Here is a 14,543-nt window from a genome sequence, read left to right as displayed (position 1 = left end):
GCTGAGACTTCACAGCTTCAAACATATTAAACAAAGCTCAGTGGGGAGCAGGGGGGGCACCCTCAAGTTTAATTCAAACGAAATCAAATTCTGGATTTTTTTTTTTTTTTTTAATAAATCCATTTTATGGCTGGAACAAGGGCGAGAGAAGCAAATATTTGTTACCTGGAGACACTGTATTCTCTCCCTCCTCACCCCATGGGCTGGAGTTATTATTTTTCTGTGAAAGGCTCCCGTGGAGGATGGGAGAGGTTTATAACTCAGTAATGGGCTTCTCGCCTCAAAGTGGTTCCAGTTGCTGCCCGGGATGGGCCGGGATGGTTTTGATTACACTGGGAGGGGCTGAGAGCTGGTCATGGTTACACAGTGGTGGTGGTGGGCACTGAGCAGGGTTGGGGAGCTGGGGGGGCAAACAGGGGGATGCTGAGCCCTGGAGGAGCTGACACACAGGTGGCTGGGGAGGAAAACTTCTCCTGTGCCATCTGAGTTTGGCAGGAACTTAAAAAAAACGCCCTTTTTTTGTTCCCCCAGGAGTCACTTTGCGCCTGGAGGAGGAACTCTGTGGCTGCAGCTGGGCTGTGTCAGGTCCCTGGGGCTGCAGGGGGGTGTTCTGGGGGCTGCAGGGTCCCACCCATGGGGTTTGGCAGCTCTTTGTCTGCCTTTGCTGCCTCTCCCCACGAGCAGGTGCCCCGTGGGCAGCGCTGTGGTGGCGGGGGCGGCTCCCTCAGTTATCCTGCTGGGGACAGGGGGGAAAATTCGGCTGGAAAACTTCCTCTCTGGGGACAGGGGTGTGAGTCAGTGACCACTGCAGTGTCACCTGTGGCCTTCTGGAGGTGCTGCACAGGGAGAGGCACGTGTCAGGTTTGGGGAGAGTTGTAGGGCTGGGGGGAAGGTCTTGTGGAAATGCTGAGTGGGATGTGTTTGTCCCAGGACGTATCCGTGGTCCTTCCTCTCCTTTCTCTCTGCCCTGGGGAGCAGGGATGATTTTGCACCGTGTGTTTCTTGAAAAGCCCACAATGCACCATCCCCAGGGATGGGAAAGCAGCTGCAGGTGCCAGGGAAAACTGCTGCTGGTCCATCCTACCTATATGTTTGTGTCACGAGGGGACCCAAAACCCCCACTACTGCTGGCAAAATGAGTTGCTTCAGTTGTAAACTGTGTTTTTGGGGGGAAGCTGCAGCAGCTTGGAGTTTGGTTTCTGAGAGAGAGCCAGCAAGAAATTACAAATTAAAACCAGAAAGCCCTTTTCCCCCCTCCAACTCTTGATGTCTTGATTCAAGGTATGCATAACCATAATCACTGCTTGGAAGGGCAGCCCCCCTCCACCTCCCGGGGTCTCTGTTATCTCTAGAACCACCCTCTGGCTTTTGATTAGGAAAATGACACTGGAGAGAAACTCTATCTGCTGGGAGTGAGGCAGCTCCAAGCCCTCCTCCTCCTCCCCGAGAGCCTGCGAGCTGCAGGGGTAGGGAAGGAAGAGGAGGGAGGGATGAAGGTCACCTTCCGCTGCCCCGGGAAGGGAACAAACCCCTGGCAAGGGCCCGGGTCGAGCTCTCCAGAGTCATTATCGCAACAGGCTGCGAGAGGTTAGGGAGGAAGGAGCTTTTCGGAAGTCTTTGCCCACTAATTGATTGTGAGGAGCGGAAGGAAGGATGGATCAAAAAAAAGAAAGAGCCCCCTCTGCCCTCCCCAGACGTGCCCGGCCAGGAGGCAGCAGGTTGGGGTTTGAACTGGAACAGAGCGGGAGGGAAATCGGATCCAACAGGAGCAGGGTCTCCTTTCAGTCTAATGGCAGATGGGGAAGGGTTTTTCCAGCATCATTAGGAAGGATGAAGGGCTCTGCAGGCTGGGCTGTGCCCTGTCCCTGCCTAGCCAGGATGGGCGTGCCAGCTCAGGGAGGAAGGCAGGTCTCCTGCTCCCCTCTGTGACATCCCTGCTCCAGCCCCCTGAGCTCCCTGATGGGAAAGATGCCCCACCACGGGCAGATGCTGCTCCCCATGTGGTGCACAACTGCTCTGACAAACCCCCTTGGAGGAGATGGGTGCTGTTTGGAGGAGGAGCAGGTGGGAGTTGTGCCCTCAGAGCCAGGACAAAGCCCTGAAATGCCAGTTTGACTCGCCCTCAGCCCAAGCACAGACACTTCACTGCAGGCACAGCACAGGGGTTGAGCCCACACCAGCCCTGGCCATAAAGACCCCCAGCCATGGGCTGGAATATGAGGGGATTGGGACAGAGCTTTTGTACAAATTCTCCTGCCCTGCAGCCCATCAGCCTGGGTGTTCCTGTAAAACCTGGAGACCAGGCCATGGACAAGGTCCCAGCATGTTTCCCAGGGAAAACCCCAGTGCCAGGTGCTCCACAGGGTCTGGGTTGCATGGACAGGGCAGAGGCTGGAGAGGGGATTTCTCCTGGTTGAGCCTCAGAGGAGCTGCTCAGCTCCATGTGCTGGAGGGGACTGGCTGGGAAGGAAGTCACTGCTGCAGTCGTGGCTTTCTGGCCCCGGGTGAGATGGTGCCCAGAAATGAAAGGCAGCTGCAGAATTTGCCTCCTCCCAAGACTGGATGAAACCAGAGTTAAGATGACACAGTGCAGGAATTAATCCACTCAGGTGTCACTGAAGGATTGTCTAAGCACGTTGAGGTACCTCCTGGAACAACACTGTGTCAGTATTTACAGCAGGCAGTGTAATTTCAGGTTTCCTAATCAAGTCTTTGGAAAGAAAACAGACAATTCATGCCATTCTCTAAGTGCTACCTCTCCTTAACCTTTCAGCCTGGCTTCCAGATCCAGGAGAAAAGGCAGTGGAAGAGATGAGCTGCTCCCCTGGGGAGTGGCTTCTTCATCAATGCTAATGAGTGGTGCAATGCTAATCCTGGTGCTACCTCAGGCAGTAATTATCATTACTGTTATATTGGTAAGGAGGGGGGGAAAAAAAAAACCCAAATGATTTTTAGAGCTGCCCCAATCACCTGGATAAAATTGGGAACGCTCCCTGAGCGATCAGGAACAGACTGAGACTGGAAACCAGTTGCCTTGATGCCTTGCTCTAACCACCAGACGACCCACCCTGTATGAGCAAACGGAATAAAATTTGAAAGAAAACAAAAATCTGACTTGAAAAATGTGTTCCGCGTAGAACCAGAATGTTCAGCGGAGAAAAAAAGGATGCAGTCCAAAGTTTTACTTCCAGGCAAACATTTCAAAATGGACTTATAATGTACCCTTTCATTTAGATTTTATATGAAGGTTTTACTTGAACTTGTAATGAAGATGGAAAAATCCGAGGTTGCCATGGCTACTGGCACTTTGCCTAATACACTCAAACCTTTTTCCCCTAATAAAATAGATTTCAGAACCCCCCCCATAAAAAGGGAAGAGTTAAAGACCCCATAAACAAATGTAGGATGAAGAATATTATTCCATGTAAAGCAGGTTCTGACCATCATGGACAGGTAATTACATTGATTCTTTTTTTCTCCTCACCAATTAGGCCCCCAAACCCCGAAGTCCAAGGTGGTTCTCCTGCTAATAACCAGGACAATGCCAGAGGTAAGAAAATGGAGTGCTGGGGTGCTTGGTTCTCTTTTTGGGATGGAAATGCATCTGCCTTGTCCTGCAGGAGGAAACTTGGTTGGTTTGGGTGTCCTTGCAGTCTGCAGCTCCATCCCAGCCGGGATGGACCCTCTTGGGTGGGCATTGCCCTTGGTCTGGGATCTGCTCAGCTCTCAGCCAGCAAAATTTGGGATAGCTCCAGGTGCCCGGGGCCGTGCAGGAGTTGTGCTGCTGGGATGATGCATTTTTGTCCTAAATTGAGGACTGGACTGGAGGTTTGGTTTGGTCACGTGTGTGGCTTTGTGGTCTGGGCCTGGGCTGGGAGATGAGCTGCTCTGAGCCCTGGTGAACACCTGGGAATGGGATGGTCTGGGGGGTCCCTTCCAAGCCAAACCATTCCGTGAGGATTCCGTGAGCATAATGATATCACAGGCAGAAGGAAGCTTGGAAGGGGGAGCAGCAGCAGCTTGTAGCCATCTCCTCCTGACAGTTTGCAGCTCCCTGGCTGAGCCAGGAGGCTGGAATCTGAAGATGCTGCTCTTTGGCTTTGGTTGCTTCTTCTTCCTGATGTCCCTGTTTGTTGTTGGTGGGAGCAGGGAAGGCTCTGGCCATTCCCTTGTCCTGTCTAGGTGGTGTCTTGTTTCTCTGAGGAATTTGGGTCAGACTGGGGCTTTTGTAGCTTTTGTCCTTGCAGTTCCCCTGGAGATCCTGGTGGGAGCTGAGCTGATCCATGCAGGAAGGAGGAGAGGTTGGGCTTTGAGGTCTTCTCAGAGGAGACTGAAATGTTGGGGATGGATGGACAGTGTGTGCACCCAGAGATCACAAGGGCTGGCTCACAAATGGTTATGACATTCCTGTGGGAAGGAGACAGCACAGCCTGTGGAGGTGAATGATAAACCCCTTGGAATTGTCCTGGTCCTGTCCCTGAGAGAGAGGGAGGGAACTGCTGATGTTCTTGTTCCCCTCAGGCTTTCGGGGGATCCTTTTAATGCAACAGCTCTTGGCTTTTCCAACTGGTGGCCGTCTGCCAGCCCCATTTATTTCCAACATGTGGTTCTGATTTGAAAATGTCCAGATCTTGAAAACTTTAATCTTCTCACACCTAGGGGTTTTTTGTTTTGTTTTGTTTTTGTGGAAGGCTGAACCACGTGCATGGGGATAATGGTTAAAAAGCAATACAGGCAGCTCAAAAAAAAAAAAAAAAGAAAAAAAGAAGAAGAAAGAGAAACTAAAATAATTTAAAAAATATCCAGCTGGCACTTTTCTAGTCTCAGAGATGCAGCACGGAGATCATTTCATCATAATCACTGATGAAACTCCTTGAACTTAGTGATGAAAAAGATCCTATAGATCCCACCAGCTGAAAAAGAAACAGAGTATTTGTAAGGCTGAGGCTGGTTGTGTTCCCATTAGTCCAAATCCAATCCAGTTCTGGTGGAAGACTGGAAGGACTGGGTCCCCTCGCTGCCACAGGCTGGGCAGGGCAGTTTTCCTCCTCCCCCTGGGGTTTGGGAAGGTCCCTCCATGTCCCCTGGCTCTGGCAGGGCAGTGCAGAGGAGCAGAGGTCACTCAGCCCAGGGAAAGGGGACGGGAAGGACTCGGACATGAACCACCGGGAGCACTTCAAAGGAGGTCCCTCCCCTCCCGTTGCAGGAGGAGCAGCTCGGGATGAGCCCTGCTCCTCACCCAGGGAGTCCCCAGGACGTTTTGCATTAGGAGCCTGTGATGGAAATCAACCCTGACAGATTTAAAACGTGCAAGGGGAAAAAGCGTTTTTACAGCAACCCCCGGTGACCCCGCGGCTGCGAGGGGCTGCACACACCACAGCCTGCCCAGGACACTTGCTGCACAGGCACATCTTTTGGGCTTATTTAGGGTCTAAACACGTGAGTAGAATTTTAGCTCTGCAGAAGCACTCCCCAGTTGCCAGTCTGCCCTGGAAGTGCCACCGCTGGCTGTGGCCAGAGCAGTGTCAGCAGCTCAGGCTGAGCTGGCCAAGCCCCTCCACAGGCTTTGGGCTTGTTCTTCGTGTGCTGCTGTAGCTTCTGGTGCAAAGGCTGGGCAGGGCAGAGTTTAATTCACAGCCTGTCTGATAGATGGTGTTAACAACCACTGTGTGTTCACCACTCCACCATCCAGAAACATTCCTGGGGCTCCTGAGGAACATGGCACTGTCCCACCACTGCCTGCTTGGTATTGAGGTGCTGAGAGGGGATAAATCAGAATTAGAGAGTGGGTTGGCTTGGAAGGGACCCTAAAGATCACCCAGTTCCACACCCCTGCCATGGGCAGGGGCACCTTCCACTAGCCCAGGTTGCTCCAACCCCCATCCAACCTGGCCTTGGACACTTCCAGGGATGGGGCAGCCACAGCTCCTCTGGGCAACCTGTGCCAGGGCCTCCCCACCCTCACAGGGAGAATTTCTTCCTCATATCCCATCTAACCCTGCCCTCTGGCAGTGGGAAGCAATTCCCCTTAAGGCTGAGGTGCTGTTGCACCTTTGGAAGTGGACACAGCAGCCAGTGTGGAGTCATGGAATCACAGAACAGTTTGGGTTGGAAGAGTCACACAGCCCATGCAGTCCAACCCTCCTGCAATGAGCAGGGACATCTTCAGCTAGACCAGGTCACTCAGAGCCCCATCCAGTGTCTTCCTATCCATCTCCTGGGGACAGTGTCTGAGCAGGAATGGGGGTGGGAGAAAAGTGCCTTGTCCCCGTTCCCCCCCTGTGGAGGGAACAGGGACAAGGCACTGTTCTCCCACCCATATGGGCTGGGGCTGCTGCCCTGCCCTCCTGCCCATCCACTGTGGCTCTGCTCAGAGCAGAGGGGCTTTCAAATGTCTCCCTGTGCACTAAGAGTTAAGGGGACTGAGCAGCTCTGAAGATAAGAAACAGATGATAAAGGTTAGAGGAGGGATCGGTTTCCACCCTGCAGCCTGTAAATGCAGAGTAATTAGAATGCAGCCTCCAGTCCAGGAAAATGCAAAGAAAGAAACAGCCAAAAGAATCCCCCTTTCCTCCCCGGGAAAGAAGCTGAAGAGCCCCAAAGGCCTGAGAGTGTGGAATAACTCAGCTTTGCTACTCAGGGCTGGAAAATGCCCATCAGCCAAGGGCTGCTCCCGCAGGGCTGCACTGGGAGCACTGGGAGGCAGCTGTGGGATTTACCAACACACTTTGGGATTTACCCTGTTCCAGGTGGGCCTGGTGGCAGCTGATCCCCAGTGGAGTCAGAGCCAGCCCCTCGTGGTGCTGCTCTGCACAGTAGCACAGGGACAGGGGCCCAACAAACCCGCTGGGGTTTGGGGGGAGGTTTTAGGGCACCGAAGGAAGGAGCTGGCCCAGCACACCAGGGTCACTGCCATGGAAAAAGGAAGCACTTCTGCATGTGCAGGGCCAGGAGATGGATTTCCATGAGCCTCCTGTGTCCCTTCCAGCCTGGGATGTTCCAGGATTCCCTGAGCTGGGCAGGTTTGTTGCTGCTCACACCCACACAGGGACCTGCCGGGCTCTTGTCTTCCGAAGGCACGTCCCTAAAACTTTTGCGGACCTGGTACCTATGGGGCTTTCTCTTTTTTGCAGAAATGGTCTAAATGCTGTTATTTCTGGGCCTTTAACGCCACCTACCCTTAACCATTCCCCGGGAAAGGAGGGTCCCTCTCTGGTGACTCAGACTCTGTGGATCAGCTGGGTGCGGATGTCTGACCAACAGCGAGTTTCATTTTCATTCGTTTGTTTTCATTTTCTTTCAAGCTTTATTTTTCTCTCCTCTGCAGTTCATTAGCATCTTCCCTTTCCTTGCTTGCTTTTTCCCCCCTTGCTTTCTTCTGGAACCCAGAAGTATTTCACTGTGGCCTGCCAAATGATTTCTATCTCAGTGAAAAAGAACTTGCTATTTCCTGAAAACCTACCACTGTTTTCTCTCTCTCTCTCTTTCTCTTCCCCCCCCCCCCTAATACATTCTAAGCATTGAAACAAATCCAGGTAACTTGATAAAAAGTTAATGAAAAGAAATGAATTCTAGTTTGCAAAGGTGTACTGGGGAGAAGGGCAGCAGTGCTTGGGAGGGAAGGAGGGAATTGTCTCTGCCCAAAGGAGGTTGCAAAGGACAGCTGGCTTGAAAATCCCCCCGTGCCAAATTTTGCAGGGGAGAAATGGCAAAAGAAGAGGTTCTGTAGTTTTCCACTTGTGTGGTGGTTTTTTTGTTACTTTAGACATTGTTTGTGAGAAGCTCTGGGGTGCCACGGTTGGGCCAACACAGTTCCCTGTGGTTTCAGTGCCGGCTGTTGGTGCTGGGGGGCTCCTGATGAGCCCTGACCTTCCCTGGAGCTCTGAACAGCCATCCCACCCACCTGCCCACCCTTACCCCAGCCCACCCCACCCCAGCACCCCCTGCTATCCCAGGGAGAGCCGTGTCCATGGCTAACCCCAATGAAACCCCCAGTTTAACCACTGTTCTGTGGGCACTGGGGAGCTGAGTCCCCCCAGGAGCTGGGGATGCAACACCAACCCTCCTCCGGCTGCTTCTCCCAGAGCAAAGTGTCTCCAGTGGGGTGGAGGTGTCACCACTTCCAGGGACACTCATCCAAGCTTTCCTAGTTCCTTTTCCAGGGTGTTATTTTATGAACTGCACCGGAGCACGGTGGGCAGAGAGAAATCCAGATATTCCCTTAACGAGCCGATTCTTTTATTGGGCTGATTTTCAGCTGCATTTCACCTTTCAGCGCACGGGAAGTTTGGCTTTTGGGAAGTTTATTTCTTTCTGGTGCCTTCATTTCCGAGGGCTCTGCTGTTCTCCAGGGTCAGTTTCTGTTTGCTTTGGGACTGGGAGAGCTGAGCCTTTGAACCGAGCGCTCGTGGGATTACGAGCTCTGTTTGTTAGCTGGGTTTCTGTGTTGCATAACTCACAAATATCATCCAGCATATTCAAGAAAATGGATGATCTTTGGGTTTTTTGTCGCCCCCTCCCCCTCTTTAGCCCTCCCCATCTTCCCTCTGATTTTTTATGGTCCGTGATTGGAAGCAAAAGGTCTGAAAGAGGGAGGAAATCAAGCCCGTCAATAAATGCTAAAAATATTTAGTGTGGCAGCCTCTGTATTTTCTTTTTTGTGAAACACTGATTAATATTCAGTGGTTGAAGGTTAATACCCCATTCATTTTATTCCCTTTACATCCTCTGCACAGCAGTCGCTGCTCCAATTTCGACTTCTAATTCATGCAAATCTGGTTCCAATCAGGATATTAGTAACTCACTGCATAAGCAGGAGGGGAGTCAAAAAAAAAAAAGAGAAGAAGAAATCACACAATTGTTAAACTTATCTTTCAGTGCAAGCCCAACACACACACGGACACCCCAAATGCACGAGGCTGCTGTAATGACAGGGTGTTTATTGTGCATTTCTCGCCTTTAAAATACAGGGAGAACATCCCTGTAGGAGTTTTTGGCAGGCTGAACCACAAGTTTGTGTTTTGATCCAGCAGTGAAAGTCTCTGGCCTGGGTTGCAGAGGAGATGGATGATAATAACAGCTCATGCTGAGATTCAGTCAGGGACAGGGTGATTTGAGCTCAGGTGGGGTTATCAAGCCCAGCTTGGTGCATGAAACATGGGGTGCATGAATAATGCAGGAAAAGTTAGGTTTGTTTCTTCTCTCCTCTCTTTTTTTTTTGTTTACATGAGAGTGCAAAGGCCTTCCCAGCAGTGCAGGGGCTGTTCCCAGCCCCTGGAATTGTGTGTGGGTGCTGTGCCTGGGTGTGCTCTGGGCCCCTCAGCTGCAGCTCTCAGTGCTGGAATGGGAACTCCCTGCCTGTACCTGTCCACTTGTGAGCACTTCCAATGTCCTTGAGCACCTCTCCAAAGCAGGAGTGGGGAGAGGAGGGTGGTTATGATTTGATTTGGATGGGAAGAGATGTTTTATCAGGAGGGTGACGGACACTGGCGCAGGTTGCCCAGAGAAGCTGTGGCTACCCCATCCTGGAAGTGTCCAAGGCCAGGTTGGGCAGGGCTTGGAACAACCTGGTCTAGTGGAAGGTGTCCCTGCCCAGGGTGGGCTGGATTAGATGATTTTTTGATGGTTCCTTCCAACCCCAACCATCCCATGGCGGGAGGAGGTGACCAACACAGGTCTGGTTTCCCCCGTGCGCTGTCAGAGCGGGCACCCCTGGGTGTGATGGTCCCCTCAGCCTCCCCCAGGAGCAGCTGTGCTCCCTTCCTCCGGGTGATGTTCCCACAGCATCCTCCTCAAAGGCAGAAGCCTTTTCCCCCTCCTCAGCTCACCAGTGGCTGTGACCAGCGTGGCTGCAGCGCGGCCCCGCGCGCTGTCTCGCCAAAATGCAAAACTCCCCCACAGTGCACAAGTGGGCTGTGTTTTTCCGACCAGGGAACAGCGTTGGGGCCCTTTCATCACCTCGCTTTTGCACTTCTTTTAAAAATGATTTAAATTGGAGGCAATAGTGTTGAACCTCTGACACTCAGACGTGACTCTGAATCACACGCATCCATTTTCTGTAACCGCTTTGCTTTGCAGCTCTTGTGGTTTGGTCTATTTTTTCCCCTAAGCATTTGTTCTTTCCACTCTGTTTGCTATTTGTGCCATCTCTGGTGAGATTTCCTTTAATTTTTTTGCCTCAGCATAGGAGAGAGTGCTGGTGACCACTGAGGGCTCATTTCCCAATCCTGCTCCTGGTGCACTCCAAATCCCAAGGCTTCCTGAGAATGTGCTGGACCCTCATCCCCACGTCCGTGGCCGAGGGGAACACACAGCAGAGCAAAGTCAAATTCCAGATTGCTCAGCAGAAAGGAGAAGCCAGCTTGGAAGCCCCTGTGGAAAGGGGCCAGGCAATAATCCCACGGCAGCGAGAGCGGCCCTCGGACTGGGATGCAGCAGGAGCTGCTCGCACCCACTCAGCCTCCAGCTGCTGCATTTGCAGCCCTGAGCTTGACCTAGAGGAATGAAAATACTTGTGGGCAGCAAAAATAGCCGGTGCTGAAAACCTGTGTCTGCCAGGGGTGGGAATTGCCGGGAGTTCCTCGGTGGCTGCGGCCGCTGCTCACAACCTGTGGCATAAATAAGAGCTGGTTGCTCAATGTGCCATCGCCGGGCTGCTCCTGCTGCTGCCACGCAGGGCCGGGCACCCCTGTGTGCTCGTGGCCCCTCAGCCACAGCCCAGGGGCTCTGAGGATGCTGGGGGGTGGCTCAGCCAGAAACAGGCTTTTTTTTTAGGGGAAAAAATGGTGCATCGTGCATTTTTCTATTGCATTGATGCAGTGTGTGGGGTGTTGGAGAAGTCTGTCACCCCAAAAAGGTTAATGGGATTTCTACTCCCTCCCTTGGGACCCTTTTGTGTTGCCAAGGTAGGAGTGGGATCATGTGGAGCTGTGGGGGTGGTTGTGTTTGTGGCCTCTTCACAAAGCAGGAGGTTGCCCTGTGGGTGTGTGAACGTGCCAAACTTTATATCAGCTGGCAGGATCCACTTAAACCATGTAACCTGGAACCCCGAAGGAAAACATTGTGCAAACCTCCTGCCCTGGCAGAGGGGAAGGCAGTGCTGGCACAGGGAGCACCAGGCTCCCAGAGGGTCCTCCTGTGGGAAGCACAAATGAGCTGGTCCCCTGGCTCCAGGCACGACACACTTGGGAGAGCTGGGAAGAAAGAGCTGCCAAAGGTTGCTGAGGGGGTGCAGAGGATGCTTTTGTGTTTGGAGAGCTCATCCTGGAGAGTCTGAGTGGGGCTGATGCCCCAGCCTGGCCGTCGTGGGGGTCCCGGGAGCCAGGGGTGGGCACTGGCCATGGGCCAGCAGCCAGTGCAGGGACACTCAGCACATGCAGTGTGGCCATTCCTGGGGTTTATTCCCCTGGAGCAGGGGTTTGGATAGCTGTAGGTTGCTGTTGGGTTTTTTTAGCAGCTCTAGGGGAGCCTGTTGCTGTTTGGTGCAGAGCTGGTGATGCCTCACCAGTGTTTGGGTCGGCACAGCCCAGTGCCAGTTAACTGGGTGGTCTGGGACGTGTCCCAGCCTCATCTCATCCTGTCTCCTGCACCAGGAGGGGAGGGAGGAGGGATGGGGACTCGTGCCCTGAGCATGCAGCAGCTGGGGTTGCTGCCAGCACTGCCTTGCTTAGCACAAAGGAATGAGCCTGGCTTTGGTCTGAGTGTCTCTGGGATCCTTAGGTGGATGGTACTGGGGAGGTGTGGGATGGCAGGGCCACACCAGTGTGGTGCCTGGCTCACCCCTGCCCAGGCTGTACAGCCCAGCAGCAGCACTGGCCAACAACAAGGTCCCAGCAGCTGCTGGTGCCTCTGCACTGTCTCAATCCTTTATTTTTTGGTGCTTCCAGGGCCAGCTCCCGGAGCCCATGTGGAAAAGCTTGAGCAGCCATTCTAACCTTTGGGCTGCAGTAATTAGCCTCACATGGCATCTGATCTGCAACATGTGGCCCAGGCCATTACTCTGCTTTAGCTGCTTGTTGGGCCCTAATCTCTGTTTGATTTCAAGGTGAGACCCATTCCAGTTTCCCAAGGTTTCTCCAGTGACTGCAGGGGTGCTGCCCCTTCCACGCTGCCTGTGTCCCTCAGCCCAGCCCGTGCTCAGGAGGAGGAAGGAGGCAGAGCTCACCTGCTGAACCCCCTCCTCCAGGTATTGTCCCTGTCCCCATCCCGTGGTGCTGTGGGAAAGAGAGGTGACATTGGGATATATTCCAGCCTTATTGATCTGAGCTGTCCCTGGGCTCAGTTAGGAGCAGGTGAGTCCTGCTCCCCTCGAGAGGAAGGTTTTTATCCTCCTGGCTCACTCCTGGGTGGGTGCATTATAAATGACCCACTTGTTGTTCCAGATGGTTGGAGCTTTCCCTGTCAGCCTCGCAGTTGGTTTCCCTTCTGCCCTAATTGAGACCAGAAATCCAATTAGAACATAATCCTGTCCTTTTTGAAGTCCCTGGCTGCAGCATCACATCATCTGAGAGGGTGGATGTTGTGCTGGTGATGGGTGGTGAAACCCTTCCCGGCGCAGACGATGAAACGCGTCTTTAGGATCCATCCATCGCCATTCCCGTCAGGAACTGGCTCGTGCTGGGCTGGGCTGTTCCTGAGGGGGACAGCAGATGTTCTCAGCAGGGCTGGGGTGTGCCCAGCCTGCCCTGCCTGGGCTCAGGCCCAGCCCCTGTGCTAGAAGGGGCTCGGGTTTGTTGGCACAGATGTGCTGGGTGAGGGGAGGGAGGTGGGTGTTTCAGAGAGGCCCCTTTAGGCAAAATCCCCCAAAGGTGCTTGTTTGTAAGAGGCTTTTCCTTGATTCAGGGGTCTTGGGGGCTGGAGAATTGCTGTGGCTGACTCTGGTGTGAATCCTGTGGTGCCAGCCTGAGGAGCTGGGCACAGCTCTGTGGCTCAGCACAGGGCCAGGTGAGTGGTGCTGGCAATTAGTTGTCTCCTTAAAATATGGCAGTGCCCTGGAAATCACTCTCCTTTCAGTGCACTCAGCATATGTCTATGCTCTATATATTTTTAACGTGAATGTAAGTGTGTAGTGTGTGTATGTACACACATATTTCTATTTATGCACACACCTGAGTCTGTGTGTGTTTGGCTTTGAGGAACTTAGGTAGGTGTGTCATCATTGTACTTGGAGGATAATGATGAAGTTAATGCTCATGGGTCAGGCTCAAGGCTTGCAGGGTCAGTGGTTTCTGAGCTGAGGGACATCAGTGGTGACCCCTGAGCAGTGAAGAGGCTCCTGAAGCTCCGAGCTGGCCCATCACATGTGGTTGGTGCTGCAGAACCAAATTGCTGCCAAGCAACCACATCAAACCCCATCCCTTGGCTTCCAGTTGGTGGTTTGTGCATCTGTTGCCTCAGAGTAGAATCCCAGGATCATTAAGGGTTGGAAAAGACCTCTAAGATCACCCAGTGCAGCTGCTAACAGTAGACAAACTGCTTTGGGCTTGGTATTAACCCTGAGCTTGAGCTGGGGCTCTGGGCATGTTCCACGGAGCCTTCCAGGAGCTCAGGCAGCTCAGATCAGCTGCATCTCCCTCTCTCCTTCTATCTCTACAGAAAAACAGGAAACAGCACCAAATTAGCTCTGCTGCTGAGCCTCCCAAAAGCCACAACACGGCAACTGGAGGCACCACATTGGCTTTTTCCTGCCCTGCAGCAGCAGAGCGTTGGGCCAGCAACTGGATTTGGTGTCTCAGCCTGATGTTGTGGAGGAGAGCAAGGAGGGGAAAAAGTTAAGGGAGAGGTTTTAAGCTCAGGGCCTCCCTTTGGATTGTTATTATCCTTTTCCCATCCTGGAAAAAGAATCAAAAATAGCTCCAAACCTACTTTTCTGCAGGACTAAATTAGACTGAAGCGATGGCAGGGACAAAACTGTCCAGCTCGTGATGTTTTACGCCTCGTTGGGCAAGACAAAGTCATGTTGACTTTGAGAACTGAAGTGTTCTGGTGGGGCTGGGCTCCAGCCACAGCTCCAGAGGGTTCAGGGATGGGTTTCCACAGGGAGTGGAGCTGTGGCCATATCACACCTCCTGTGGCTTGGCACATCCCACGCAGTGACACGAGTGCTCCAACATCCCTGAAGTGCTTTTGGGTGGTTGTCGTGTGGCTCTGCCTTTGTCTGATTAAAGAAACCCAAGCAAACCTCAAAACCCAACGCAGCAAAATATGATAATTTGAGCTGGGACTGTTTCAGCCATTAATTTCAAGTGTGTTTTCTACATCAGCAGAGGAAAGGACATTCTTGTACCTGGGCCATCCGTGTTTGTGGGAATGATGGTGTGATGGTGTGAAGCCCAAATGGCTGAGGAATGAGATGAAGGAAGGGAGGAAGTCCAAATTTTCTGGGAATCTAGAAACTTGTGCAGAAGGAAAAGACGAAAAAATGGGTGACTCATTCTGGGAAGGTTTGTGAAAGACAATTATATACAACATTCTAGAAACACAAAGCCACTCTGTGCTGGTTTAGGAAGGAACAATTTGCCCCAGAAGGGCAAGGAATTTTTAGG

At 52.6% G+C, this 14,543-nt stretch overlaps 1 protein-coding gene across 1 annotated transcript in view; it reads left to right on the top strand.

Moving 5' to 3' along the window:
- Positions 1–14,543, top strand: part of SLC39A11 (solute carrier family 39 member 11) — a 267,969-nt gene that overhangs the window by 242,071 nt on the left and 11,355 nt on the right. Inside the window, exon 18 of the mRNA XM_064676146.1 lies at positions 3,492–3,550. The gene's annotated coding sequence lies outside the window, so the exon portion shown is untranslated. The remainder of the gene's footprint in view (positions 1–3,491; positions 3,551–14,543) is intronic.

The sequence above is a fragment of the Pseudopipra pipra genome, chromosome 19, assembly GCF_036250125.1.
Source record: "Pseudopipra pipra isolate bDixPip1 chromosome 19, bDixPip1.hap1, whole genome shotgun sequence".
Taxonomy (NCBI): Eukaryota; Metazoa; Chordata; class Aves; order Passeriformes; family Pipridae; genus Pseudopipra; species Pseudopipra pipra.
Note: the sequence above shows the minus strand (reverse complement) of the source record. Positions and strands in the feature narration are given on the sequence as shown.